The sequence below is a fragment of the Cydia pomonella genome, chromosome 7 (genome assembly GCF_033807575.1).
Source record: "Cydia pomonella isolate Wapato2018A chromosome 7, ilCydPomo1, whole genome shotgun sequence".
NCBI classification, from domain to species: Eukaryota; Metazoa; Arthropoda; class Insecta; order Lepidoptera; family Tortricidae; genus Cydia; species Cydia pomonella.
Window position 1 is genome coordinate 25,053,154 of NC_084709.1, and position 15,434 is coordinate 25,068,587.

Consider the following 15,434-nt stretch of genomic DNA (forward strand, 5'->3'; position numbering starts at 1 on the left):
TCATTTTTGAAGATCTATCCATCGATACCCCACAGGTATGGGTTTGATAAAAAAAATTGAGTTTCAGTTCTTTTTAAGAAAATCTTAATGCGGTTCACAGAATACATCTACTTACCAAGTTTCAACAGTATAGTTCTTATAGTTTCGGAAATCGTTGATCAGACAATAAAATTGTGCGTTTCGGAGATCATTTTTGACACTTGGCCTCCCGTGATGGATACTGATAATTAAAGGTAACCCTTGTATGCCTTTTACTTTAGGTACCCTTAGTCTATACCAGAGAAAAACAATTTAGGTAATGTGTACAAACAAAGTAGTAACTGCCTTTTAGTGAGTACTATATTTTTTGATATCGAATGATATGTAAGTCGGCCCCGATTCTAGTTTGTCTTTGAATTAAAAAAAAAACAACGGATGCGTGACATGCGCGAAAAAGTTTGCATTACCACCATTTTGACGTTTAATTAGTTTGTAAGTATAAAATTACTTTGTTTTGTTGAAGCTTATGATATTGATGTAGATAAAGCAGTGTATGTAACTGTACATAATTAAACATTAAAATAATCGTGTGATCCTTTTATGAAACTCATTTCATTCGTTTTATAAACCCGCACTCGTATTTTAATGCCTTTCATTATGAAGCAGTCACATAAACTACTCGTTTACTCGTCGACTCGACAGTTTGAATTAAGAGACAAGAATTTGCATTAAGGTATCAATCGCTTGCTTGATAGCTTTAAGAGGGAAGAATAGCGTTTTTAATCTAACGAAATAACGGTAATTTTTATATAAAATTCAATTTCGAGCTAAAACCGTTTCCACTAACTAAATCCTAACAAATCACTTTGATTTTGATGTCGATCGCTTCAGCATAATATATTCTAGGTTTATAGGTTTCGCTTTATTGCAAATTTTTTTTTGTTTTCAAATTTTGAAAAAAATAAATACTTTTTTGATCGTGTCAATAACATACTAATAATCACGGAGAATGGAAAATAGAAGTGGAATAACGTTTTCTCTTTTTGTATGGGCGGTCATGTGGTGTACTTCCCTCCGTAGCCGTCGGTAGTGCCCCTGCTGCTGCCGGGCCAGCTGGAGGTCCCGGGTTCGAATCACGGCAAGGGCATTTATTTGTGTGTTCATCACAAATATTTGTTCCTGAGTTATGGATGTTTTCTATGTATTTCAGTATTTATTATATAACTATATATTATACATATCGTGGTCTAGTACCCATAACACTAGCCTTACTTAGCTTACTGTGGGACTAGATCGATCTGTGTAAAGTCCTATAATATAATATTTATCGTTATCAAGTAATCTGTATTATAAAATAAAGGTTAAATTTTTTGTTTCATAACTAATCAACAGTATAACGACACCTTTTTTTTACGTTTGGTGTCAAAAAAAATAATACTAACCCATAAAAAACCACTTAAGTATAACTTCGTGGTATAAAGTCACCGAAACAAAGTACAATTTAGTCAAAACAAAAAAAAGTCCAAGTGGACAAAAGGACAAGTGCGAGTCGGACTCGCCCATCGAGGGCTCCGTACAATTTTAACTTATTTTTATATGATATAAAAACTGATGATAAATACTTATTTTACTGGATTTGTCTATACCATCTCATTACTGGTGCCTGTTCCATTATAGGGGTGTTTACCATATAGGTAAAAAAATACAACAAACAGAGTTAGAAAATAGACAATTAAATTTCAACTCCTTGGGAACTTCGTCCGCTGACTGCTTCGAATTAAAATTAATAGCGTGGCGTTCATCAATAATAAAAGTAGATAAAAAATGTCTTCTGACCCCAGATGTAATCGCCCCAGTCTTTGTTTCATATGGGACAATTGAAACATTTTTGAGAGGTTTTGTAAAACGCTTATAATTATGGAACTTCCATGTATTTAGTCAACGTTTCATTTTGTTTACATAGCCAGATAGCTCGGCGATCATTAAAACCTCTTACTACACAAATTAGATATAAATATGAGACCGGAGTAATCAAAAATGTCAAAACCGTGCCAATTGTCCCCAGTCTCTCTTAGTGTGCAGTATAATAGCAGAGGTCAAGGAGAAAACTGGCTCGGTAGAAAATAGCCGGGTACAGTGGCTCCAGTCATACACGCAACATATAGGTTGAGCCTCTGTACCCGGCTATTTTCTGCCGAGCCACTGATTCCTCCTTGACCCTAGTGTAGAGAGTGTGTGCTAGAAATGCTAGAATAGAATAACTTAATCAGGAAAACTAAATCTTGGCGGCGGTCCGTCGAGTGTGAGCTACGATCGAGTGGTCGGCTGGACTGGAGCGAGGCACGAAGGGTCGCGTGGTCACTAAAGATAGGAAGGCGTGGAGCCCTCTGCGCCTCTAGGGTGCCTCAGAACAGCAGCAACTTGAGTAAATAATTTCTAAAAATAGGTTACAGACAGTCGTGGCGGCACTACTACCAGAACCTCAAGCAAGCAAACAGAGCAATCAATCGGTCAAATATCAACTAGGTCCGAATGATGAACCATTAGTACAGTTCGCGAGGAAGATCGTCGTATAGAAAAGTATCAAATGTTTAAGTTGAGACATTTTCGGAACAATGAGGTAAGTATACTTAAAGCATTTATCCTAACGAAATTCGTCGAGTAAACTCATTTGATTATTGAACCGTGGACCCACACAAACAACGACATCAAAGAGATCAACCAAGATCGATATTACCGAGCTACCGCCGCGCTGTTTACGACACTCGTTAACGTTATATCGACCCTATACCCCGTACTCACCTGCCACCTCTTATCTCCTACTACATTCTAGATGCCCAGCGCGTCACCGGCATTTCAAGGCGATGTCAAAAGCATTCCAGCGGATCCGCTGTCGTTAAGCGTTATCTGATGGGATCTTTTGTATATTTATCGCCGAAGCCCGGTAGCCTTAAATTCAACGATTTAATACCGCTCATAAAGACCCACCCAATAATTTTCTCTTATTGTCTCGATAAATTAGTTTAATTAGGGTGTAAAAAACGTGGCGAGGAATCTAGTGCGCGGTGGGTGGCCACACGACCGGTCTAATTAGTCCGGTCCCCCCGATTAATAACACTAAGCTTTGATAAGGAAAACGCAGGACAACATAAATTTGGATGCAAAAAATAGGTCCTTATCATGCTGCGAGTTTTATGACTAATTAACGGCTTTTTTAATTATTGTACATGTTAATGTGATACAGTTATAGCTTCCCGTTTTATAACCTCGTGAATTATGGTGTACTTAATAAAATACCTAAGATATTAAACCTCTTGTCTGTGTCTCTTGTCCTTTGATAAGGATCCTGATCCTGGCCGAATTTTTAAATCATTTTTGTATTATTTCGACAACCACGTACTTTGACAACCACACTTATATGAACGGTTCAAGCGTTTAGACCTAAGTATGGGATGTGATGTGACCCGCCGGGCCGGCCCGCCCGCGTGGGTCTGTCTATAACCATATTGTTATATGTAATTAAATGATCAATGGTACAATGTACAATATAGGCGGGCCGTATGCTTGTATGCCACCGTCGTGGTATAAAAAAGCGGCCAAGTGCGAGTCGGACTCGCCCATGAAGGGTTCCGTACCATTTATGACGTATCAAAAAAACTACTTACTAGATCTCGTTCAAACCAATTTTCGGTGGAAGTTTGCATGGTAATGTACATCATATATTTTTTAACCTTTATCATTCTGTTATTTAGAAGTTACAGGGGGGCGGGGGGGACACATTTTACCACTTTGGAAGTGTCTCTCGCGCAAAGTATTCAGTTTAGAAAAAAATGATATTAGAAACCTCAATATCATTTTTGAAGACCTATCCACCGATACCCCACAGCCACACGTATGGGTTTGATCATTTTTTTTTTATTGAGTTTCAGTTCTAAGTATGGGGAACCCCCAAAAGTTATTGTTTTTTTTAAACTTACTAGAGCTCGTTCAAACCAATTTTCGGTGAAAATTTCATGGTAATGTACCTACATCTTTTTTTTTGAGTTTCAGTTCTAGGTATGGGGAACCCACAAAATTGTATCGTTTTTTTTCTATTTTTATGTCAAAATCTTAATGCGGTTCACAGAATACATCTACTTACCAAGTTTCAACAGTAATAGTTCTTATAGTTTCGGAAAAAAGTGGCTATGATTTACGGACGAACAGACAGACAGACATGACTAATCCATAGGGGTTCCGTTTTTTGCCATTTGGCTACGGAATAACGGAACCCTAAAAATACATTGAAAATAAGGGCAGGCAAAACTAACACGTAAGTACCCTTAAGTCGCCTCTACCTACTCGCTATAGGTACAAGACTTACATGGCAGAATTACTCTGTTTGTTGTTGTCCTCTAATCCCTGATTGTATCCCTGGATTCACTGGCGTTTGGAAATTCAACATACTTTTTTTTATACTACGTCGGTGGAAAACAAGCATATGGCTCGCCCGATGGTAAGCAGTCACAGGAGCCTATATACTCCTGCTACTTTAGAAGTGTTACATGCGCGTTGCTGACTATAACACACCGAACCGTTTTTTGAGCGTTTGAAAAAAGTTTCAGTACTTAGGTACAGTCAGCATCAATAGTAGCGTATGAAACAACGCGCCAAAAGTATCTGATATTCCGGATAACTTTTCCAAATATAGATAAATCTCTGCAATTTACATTCAAAAGTATATCTGTTTCCGTCTAAATTGTTCTACATATAGAACCACCACATTTAGTTAAGCGGTTTCAGAATGAACTTTTGAAACCATGTTTGATCCGCTACTTTTGATGCTGACTGTACAACATTGATAATGAAAAGTTTATGAGTAGTGGGAACTTGGGAAGTGGGGGAACAATCGTAAAGAGGGCATTTTGGTAGTGTTTATTGTGAGCTATTGTCATTCTGATGGATGTAGGTATGTACAGTCAGCGTCAAATACTTCGTAGCAGTCAAAGTGCCCAAATAGTTCGGTACACCATACTAAATATATGGTGTACTGAATTATTTGGCTACTTTGGATGCTACAAAGTATTTGACGCTGACTGTACGATACAGTTTTGTAATAAAATTTTAATATTGTTTGTGCAAAGGTGGGCACCCAAGGGAAAGTTATTAGGGTTCCTTTGGTACATATTTTTGTCAACAGTATACTTACCTATCAATGCAATAGATACTTTATCTAAATAAGTAAATCTTAACAAGTGCATCTTTATTGCACACCTACTCACACAGTAGGTATGTAGATACTTCAGTCATTTTACAGACTGGAAGCAGAGGCATGGCGAATTGGAAATAATTTATAGCAAATAGGTAGCGTATGTACAAACATAACAACAAAGTACAAAGTTTAAAGGATATAGAAATAAATAATGAATACAAATTATTGGTCAAATCTTACAGAAATCGACCTATCCCCATAGTTAAGCTCAATAATGTGCTGTGGGTACTAGATGACGATATATATATATTAGATAGATACTTAAATACATAAACAACATCTGAAACTTACGAACAAATATCTGTGATGATGAAGTGCCATGCCCAGGATTTGAACCCGGGACCTACTGCTTCGGAGGCAGGGTCGCTATTACCCACCAGGCTAGGAGGTTAATACATCATTATTCTATTTTTATATACGAACTAGAATTCAAAAAAACAAGTACAAATGTACCTATTATAAATGTTTTTTTTTTGTAGGATTTTATGAAATTAATGTAATGAAATGTTTTTATTTCGATCTTGAAGTCCATAAGGTTAGGTTTTAATAGAATAACTTACATATTATCCAGTGAAAATTTGCGAAAATATATAAAAAAAAAAAATCTTTTCTATGTCATTTAATATGTCTAAACAAAGTACTAAGTACTCCTACTGTTTTTTTTCTAGCAAATGAAGACATATTACTCGCGTCGTACATGTGTAGATTTATATTTCCCGACAAGTTACATTTCCTGAAAGTGTAATCTAATTTTAATCTTAAATCGGAATGCTGAAGTTGAAATTCTTCTGGCGCGTATGTGGTCGATAAATCGTACTATGCCTGGACAAGGGTGAACTCTACATGTATAACGATTCCCTTATTTCGCTTTTTACTGATTTTGCAGATAAATATAATATCTTATAATTGTCTGAAATAGAAGAATGGGGTATTTTTTCATATTTACCTACTTCCGGGTAGAATATTAGTAGGATTCCTACATATAATACTCAAGTATTATCTCTAAATATCATTAGAATCAGCATTGCGGTACAACGAGGAAATGCCGCCAGCACCCTTGGTACAGGTACAATGCCTCAAGGGCCTATTTTAGATTTAAGCCAGTTATAGTAATAGTACATATTCATTATGTAAATAAAGATTAATTAAAAATAGAATTTCAACCTCAGCCATCCGATTTAAGGTTCAAATTAGATTGCACTTTCGGAAAATGTGACTTGTCTTCAAATGAATCATCAAAGCTGGATTTATTGGAATATATTTGAATTTTTTGGGAAAACCTTGTAGATTGGTGCGGCCTGGAAAAGGGTTATGTGTGTATTTACTTTTAATTTATAAAGGCATTATACTTCTTTAATGTTAGTTCATAACGTAACCATTAACAAGCAAGCTGAATACGCTATAAAATTAAATGAAAAAACAATTAGCTGCGGAAATAAGCAATATAATTGCATACCGATATAAATACCTATGGTTATTTAATGGCAACCTATCGATTAGTTAATGATGCAGAACCAACTGACCACAACTTCACATATTATTTAATTTATAGTTTATACCTTAATTCCTACTTGGTCAGCCGTAACCATAATTAGGTATATAGTGACTATATTTAGTGAAGTTAATTTTCGGCGGAACTGAACAAATTATAGCCGATTCTCGAGTGTAACGAATATGCTTATCTTCAGGGGGCCTAGCCAAGATGTCAATCGTTTGCGCTTACGACAACGAATCGCTACCTGTCCATCTACTGTACCAATATGGAATAGTGATAGAGAGAGTTTCGTTGGCGCACCCTGGTACCTAGCGGCCTAGTTGGCAGTGACTCTACGAAGCTGTGGAGGTCCCGGGTTCAAATCATGTTCATCACAACGTTATGGATGATTTCTATGTATTTAAGTACTTATACTGAGTATGTATCCATATACGATTATTATATATATCGCCGTCTGGTAGTAGTGTATACAAAACAAGCCTTATTGCGCATACTGTGGTACTAGCTCGATTTGTGTACGATTGTCCTATCATACTCGTATTAATACAAAAGGTGTACTTTTGTATTCGGATATGGGTTCAATTAAAAATTAAGGGATTCATATATCACATTATGAAGTACAGCATGGACTCTGCTAGGGCGAGACAAATCATAAAATATAACTTAACCTAGAGAAAAAATTATACAATTATGTTTATAGGTATTTAATTTATATCACAATCATATTTTGTTACACAAACATATTTATGGACGCAATAAACGTGTAATTTATACTTAAAACTAGTACTTATGTACATTATTCGAGAGTGTGAAAAGCTTAAATGATTATACGTAATTATTTATTTTTTATTGTGCAACGTACCACATTACAATCAATAAATTGTATATACAGATGTCAATCTCAATAAAAAAATCAACGATGATCAACCCACATCTTTGGATTGCCGGTAATAAAGATTGCCATCTGTGTATACTCCTGTGGTCCCCTCAGAGTAATAGTCGGAGAGTCTTGACTGCCCTGTGACTAAATACTGGGCCGAAGTGGCCATCGGCAGGGCCAAATAGGATGAGGCTTCTTGTATATATTTTTTTATGTATTTTCTGCACCTATTAACTTAGTTGTTACCTAAGTCAAAATGGTTACTAACATCCTATGGATCATCGATCTGCAATAAATGTTGTTGTTAAATGTAAAAAGCTTTAGATTTAAAATATTTTTTTTTGGTTTTGTGACAAAAATCGTGAGCTACTATATTACTAGTTAAGTTATTATAAAGAAAAATGTACAATTGGTGAACTTAATGTCAAAAGGCATTCTCTACCAGTCAGTCAGTGTATGTTGGTAGAGGTAAGTTATTGTAGACTTTCATCGACGTGTGGAATGTGGTCCGTTCGAGATCATTTTGAGTTTAGTTATTCCATTTTGCACCAGTTTGTTCCTTGGCCTCAAGTTATAGTGTCCTTTACACAGGTCGTTAGCTTGGGTATAGACATAAATGTGTTTCCACACGAATTTGTATGACTCGAGAATGTACATTACAAAATGAATGTGTGGATTAAATGGTCAATACTTTTATCCACCGGAGAGATGTGAACTAAATTGGTATGTGAGACCCATTTAGCAAATTAGTTAAATGACTAGGTTAAAGCGTCACCAATACGTGAAGGCACCATGGATATGGATAATGACTCAATGCCTCGGCGTGGCTTGACGTTTCCGCGGCACCTGCCCCGCCATATGCGCCTGCGCTCGAGGAATGTGCGGAATGCGATATTTTTCTGTCACGCGGGAATGTCGGAGTTCCGGCGAGGATGAGATAATCATTAGAGTTTTGAGGCGTGGTACTGAACGTTACGTAATGAATTAATGAGGTGAAGCTCTGGATGGGAGTGATAAGATTTTTGGCCGTCCGCTAGCTGGCGCGGCGCACCTGAGCGGGTGAGCGGATAACGAAAAATATTATGAGCAACGTCAACTGGTGCGGCCGCGTGCGACGGATTTTACCCCTTTTTTACTATTGGAGCCAAACGAGCAGACGAATGCCTGATGGTAAGCGATTAGCGTCGCCCATGGACACCTGCAACACCAGAGGGTTTGCTAGTGCGTTGTCGGAATCTGAGATTTGACTACGCTCTTTTCTTGGAGGCTTCATCGAAAAAATAATACAAGTACAACATTCTTTACAACCCCTTCCGAATTTTTAGTTGTAAACTGATGTTCAATAAATTGCTAAGATAAGCTAATAGGTAAATGATTTTAGCAATTTTACTTATTATTAGAAATTAGAAACATACATTGACGACCGGTCTGGCCTAGTGGGTAGTGACCCTGCCTATGAAGCCGATGGTCCTGGGCTCGAATCCCGGTAAGGGAATTTATTTGTGTGATGAGCACAGATATTAGTTCCTGAGTCATGGATGTTTTCTAATAAGTATTTAAGTAGTATTATTTAAGTATACATTATATATATCGTTGTCTGAGTACTTCTTGGCTTACCGTCGGAGGCGTGGGACTTAGATCGACAATTTGTGTAAGAATGTCCTTAGGTATAATATTTATTAATTTTATATTTATTTATTTTCAATTATTCATTTAATAAATGATTATTGGTGGAAAGAAAACGTATAAATGATTCTGATTAATTAGAAATTAAACGAACTTACCTGTAAGTGAAGTTCAATTCTAATTATATTAGCTGCACAAATTTCGAAATGATGTATAATAACTAAGTAGTAGGCGTTATCATGAAGCCTTCGACCATGAATATTCAGAGTAAAAGCTAAAATTTCGGAACGCAACGGCCACGTTCCCGCGAACAGAACTGTCAACTTCATTTAGTTTAGAGTAACAAGCCAAGACACAACACTTTCACTGCCAGTAACCTGCTAGGGTTCTCTATTCTCAGGCACTTGTCGCTACAAAGCGGAAAAAACACTTGGTATCCGCTATGCTCGTAGCTCATGCTGGCAGTGAATATGGCAACAGATGGAACAGCTTGGCCCACAAATCTGCAAAGCCAATATTGCTTTAAAACTTTGACAGGGATTAGACTATTAGAATCCCTGGTTGTCTCAAGACAACCCGGGTACTGGGCGGGAGGGATCATCATTTCGAAATTTGTGCAGCTAATATAATTAGAATTGAACTTCACTTACAGGTAAGTTCGTTTAATTTCTAATTACTATTACGCTGCACAAATTTCTTCAATGATGTATAATAACTAAGTAGATGTTTAGAGATAGGTTTTCAAAGTTTTTATTTTGGCTTTGTATTTCAATAATGAAATCTAAGATTTCATTTAGAAAAGGAACTTTTTTAGCTATCATTAACTGTATTTCCAATATAGATATTTAGTTCTTACAACATTATTTAGAGATCTAGTGAGATCACCAAAAATAATATATCATCATATACAAATCCTCTGAAAGACACGAGCGACAAGTTGTACTGTAATTTGATCCTTATTTATTTATTATATAAATAAATACAAGTACAAAAGTTTTAATAAGAAGTCTTCCTTGAAGACCTGCTTAGGCATCCTCAACAATAGTTGAAACAAAAAATGAATTGTTCCTTATTAATAGGTATTTCATTAATACCATTTAACAGAACGGTGTGTTGCTACTTACAACCTTTAGTAACACTTATTTTCTCCTTAACTAAGGATCAAGCACAATCATTGGATGGCACTATGGCCTTATTATGAAATGAGCAAAATCATTAGACTCGGACTTGATGTTTTTCTTTCCATCAATATTACTCCTAAATGATTTTGGCTGAAACCAACGCATAATAGGTTGAATGGGTGGTGATAACAAAAATATCAATACCACTATCTTTAAAAGTTGACTTAATCAAGAACAAATCGTTTTGGGAAGTGATGGTCATATGAGGTTTTTGAGGGCAATAAATAATAACTAACAACTGCCATCACGAATGAATACCATTCGTTATTTTTATATATAGCTAAAATATATTCGCCCTGAGCAAGCCTCATACCATTTCAAATTAGTTTTTCCTTGAAAAATGCTACGGATAGCAAAGGTAGCTGAAATTTTTGTAAGGACTTGGTCAGAAAATCAGAATAATAGTAAAAATTACATATTTTATCAAGGACAGGGTTTGCACGCTGCGCGCAGTAACAATAGCAAATAAGGTAAGTGCCTAAGCAATTTCATAACTTTCTCTTAATTCTGTAATGAAAGATTTTCATTGGTGGCATTGTTGATAAATAATTTGAGACTGATTAAGGGTCCCAGGTCACACTTTAAGGTTGAGGTGGGTGTAATCGAAACAAAACGTTCTTCATAAAGCGTTTCACTCTATCATTTGAGGAGTCGTCTATATCCCAATAAAAGCACATGAGCAGATTTAGAAAAAATGGACACTTCCATACCTAGATCCCTCATCACATAATGCTAGCAGAATGGCAAACATTGCTAGAACAGATGCGATAAGATAATTAATGTAATTATTTCCACAAAACATACACCAGTGTTTCAAGTGTTTACGATACTGCTTGACAGTGTTGGGCATAAGAGACTCCACCCCACCATGCTGTTGGCCGCACCAATGGAAAGTTCCTCCTTTCTCCTTCTCCTCTTTTCCGCTGCTTCAGTGATGGAACTTCCCGGATAACACCGGGGTAACCAGGCAAGGACACTACTTAAATTTCATTTCGAATGGAAGGAAAGCATAGATAAAATAATTCATCAAAGAAAATGTGCAAGCATCTATGTAGAAAAAATATCTGGGTTACTACACCAGGATATATATAGCGTTCACATATTTCATCTGCGCGACTCCAATAACTCGGTATATGAGTTCCAAAATGATGCAGGAAATTTCTAAATATTCGTTGTTTAATTTACGTTTAATCTCCGAAATCTTATATAGTTATCTCTCAATCAGCTATGACACAGTTCATCTATAATATTTAAGACTAATATTGTAATAACTCGTTTCACACCAATGCCAATTGTTCCTCAACATTGTTTTGAGGTAAAAATACTGTACAGTAGTATTTCAGTTCACCAAAGCGGTTTATAATTGAGATAGCTGTGTTGTATTTTCTCAGAAATATGTCAGTCTGGTAAATCGGAAAGAAACGTCTTTAAATATAAAGACCACCATTAAGGTGAATAAAATTAATGTAATGTATTCTATTAATAGGCTCCTTCCATAATCCCACAGATAACTCATTTCCACACGGTTGCCCCAGCAGGTCGATAAACTATTACTGTATAGTAAATAAATATCTTCAAAAAGTATATTTATAACCCTTTACTTTCAATTAGCCACCAAAATAAGTCACACTAGGTGATATATTGACATTATTTCTTATTGGGTAAAGAAATAAATCCAGATATTAGACAGCTTTCTAAGGTACTAAGGAGCTAGTTTAATTTGATTATACCTAGCTCCATATGGTATCAAGAATAATAGAGTGCATCTTGTATAGGTACCTACATAGTCTAAAAAACATTTATCATAAGGACAATAGATATAACATCTAACAGTTGCTCATTGTGTGACCTCTAGATCTTGGACACTTCATGAAAGGTCTGACACATAGCTAGAGAGACATATAGTCAAATAGTCTAATGACAGGACTTAAAACTGTAATCTCAGCTTTCCACATGAATCAGAGATATTTTCTACACTCATAAAATCAAGTAAAAAGTGTTCATGCAACAATTAGTTTCATGGCAATTCCAATGCTTTGTTAACTTAAACTGCTTAGTTGCAATCAATTTACTTATATTAAAAATATAACTGTATTTACTTCCCTTAGGGTTTTGTACATAAAATGTTTTAGTTAAATATTAAGCTGTGTAAAGTGTATATTCTTGTGTAAGAACATCATAGGCATATATTTTGTACACACAGTATATATCACAGTCACATAACTTCCTAGTATTGACTGTCGATTGCTCAATAGTAATCATTTTTCAGAATAACTGTAGGTATTGGCACAGATCACAAGGGAATTTTGTATGATTAACCAGGACAAAATCCTTGACTCCTTGTAAATATGATGTCATTGCACTGAAAAAAGTGTATTTAAGTTAACCACAACTTTCAAGAATTTGTTCTAAATGAACACAGGCTGTTGTGGTGTCGCTGAGTGCGACCACATTGTGACACAGAGGGGAAAGTGTTGCTCCGTTTCCTTATTGCTGCTTTTGACCAGGGTTTTTGTATGTTGTTAGTAAATAAGTAATAAATACTTTATAATATGATAACAAAGAAAAGCAACAGCAAAACATACATTAGAAAAAAATATTGATAGTTGAGCCCTTGAAGTTTAAAGTACCGGGCTTTAGGACTTACAATAATTTATAAGTCATTAGTACTTCTGCTAAACTTTCTTAAAACACCACTTGTCAACAGCATGTTTAAGTAAATGATTTAAAAACCTCTTATGCCATTGATTGTGATTTAATAATTGAACAGCTGCCTTAGGTAAGATTCTCAGTGATAATAATCACACAAAAAAAAAAAACCAGTGGTCACTTAAGAGTGACATTACCTTTTCATAGCTGGTTACAGCAGACAATTTATTGAGTGCTAAATCATCACAGTGAGGGAACAGGTCACAGGAAACTTTATTTTGTTTCATTTCGATACCTAGCCTTGTTCCCAACTGACAAACGTCTCACCAGCCACAGCTTGAGTCTCTGGGTTCATCTTCAGAGCACCAGTAATTTAACAAGGCAGTTTTTTTTTTTTTTTTTTTTTTTTTTAATCTTGTCCGGGTCATTGTTGTTTTGTAATGTTCGTAATTATATATCTGCAAGCAAACAACAAGATTGTCCTAGAAGGATTATTCCCATATTCAACCTTCTGGCGCGGTGCCTCCTTCCAACAAAGTCAAAATTAACTCGCTTCATTCTTCACTTGCTGAAATTAGAGTAAGTACTTAAATTCACCTACTTGAAGATAAGTATATATCAAGAGACAGCCTAGTCTGGCATACCACATTGATTAATTCTTGAGGTTAAGAGCTGTGTCTAGTCTAACACGCCACAAAACTCAGTAGGTATTATATCTAGTAAGACTTGTAGGTGGCTTATGGTCCACTACCCATTGGCGGGTAGGACATGAGCAATATCTTAGTGCTGTTGGTAAGGGATATTTGATAACACCACAATATCCCAAGGCTACTGGCAGTGAACGCACCTAGTATAGTATGCGAAAGATTGGCAAGTGCAAATAGCAGCAGAGATACCTAGGTTAGCACTCCAAACTGCTTAGCTCAGCCATTTTATGCAGTTAGCAAACAGAGACACCTAGAATAGTGCTCCAGAATGCACAGCACAACCACCATATGCAGTTAGCAAACAGAGACACCTAGAATAGTGCTCCAGAATGCACAGCACAACCACCATATGCAGTTAGCAAACAGAGACACCTAGAATAGTGCTCCAGAATGCACAGCACAACCACCATATGCAGTTAGCAAACAGAGACACCTAGAATAGTGCTCCAGAATGCACAGCACAACCACCATATGCAGTTAGCACACAGAGACACCTAGAATAGTGCTCCAGAATGCATAGCAGAAACGTCAAAAAACAAACAAATTAGCACTTGATATTACTCCACTGTATTTCTTACCCGACGTTTATGTTCCTTTTCGGAATTTTAGTTATGTATGCATTAAACATTCGTTCGCTGGCACTATTAATGTAGGTACATCCATGGTCTGCTACATTTTTATCTTGATATTTATCATGTCCGTGTAGCTATGCTATCGACGAAAGGACGCCGCAATTGACCTTGATCGCGAAAGTTGCATTTTCTTCTCCGATCTTCTGGTTTTTTCCCTCCAATTTTGCAATTCGTCACTGTTAACACTATTTTCTTTATTTTTTCGCATTCTTATAAAATGTTTACTGTTATTTTCAGTTAAAAACGTTTTATTTTATTATGCCCTAATGGTCGTCGGCTTACATGAATAAACACAATGAAGTTGACAGTTCTGTTCGCGGGAACGTGGCCGTTGCGTTCCGAAATTTTAGCTTTTACTCTGAATATTCATGGTCGAAGGCTTCATGATAACGCCTACTACTTAGTTATTATACATCATTGAAGAAATTTGTGCAGCGTAATAGTAATAGGTCTTGACATCGAGTGGGGTCGGTCTGTAATCCTTATGTCAGCTGTTACGGTGTCCAATTGTTCATACTAGGTACCATACTGTCCACGTAGATGGTTCAAAGCGTGTTATATTATTAGGTAGCAGTAGCACCCTATACGTATATCTAAAGTAAATATGAGAGGCAAATTGAATATAATTAGTCACTCTAGGGGGGTGTAACAGTCCGCGGGGTGTTTTAACGGTACCGTTGCTTATAAAGGTGTATCATGTTGCCCCCTGTTCCGCCATACTTCTAATTCTCAACGAAAACAATATCCCATCAAAAACATTTTCATGTAAAATGTAGCCAAGACGAGATAATAAGGCTCGTACTGTCAAAAAGTTATCAGATCTCTTGTAGAGCCAAGCTTCTAACTCTACAAGCCCTAACTTCACAAACTCTACTCCTTAGTTAAAATATATGGCTTGGCCGTTTCTATTAGCTATTCTGATTATGAGAGACTAATTAGACGTTAAGGCATATAAGTTCAGGTATTATACATACCTGAACCGGTACCTATAGATACCTAATTTATCTGTTAACAGTTCAGTTATGTAGTAATAG

General features: G+C 36.3%; 1 long non-coding RNA gene across 5 annotated transcripts; it reads right to left on the reverse strand.

The window, feature by feature from the left end:
• Positions 1-9,360: 9,360 nt before the first annotated feature.
• Positions 9,361-14,849, reverse strand: LOC133520207 (uncharacterized). Of its 5 annotated transcripts, none has more exons than XR_009799726.1 (4): positions 14,347-14,800; positions 13,259-13,629; positions 11,123-11,391; positions 9,361-9,734 (listed from the first exon to the last, which is right to left on the reverse strand). It is a non-coding gene; the product is annotated as an uncharacterized LOC133520207 (long non-coding RNA). The 5 variants fall into 5 exon arrangements; XR_009799725.1 differs by having other exon boundaries at positions 11,217-11,388; positions 14,347-14,795; XR_009799724.1 differs by having other exon boundaries at positions 11,217-11,391; positions 14,347-14,795.
• Between the last annotated feature and the right edge of the window lie 585 nt (positions 14,850-15,434).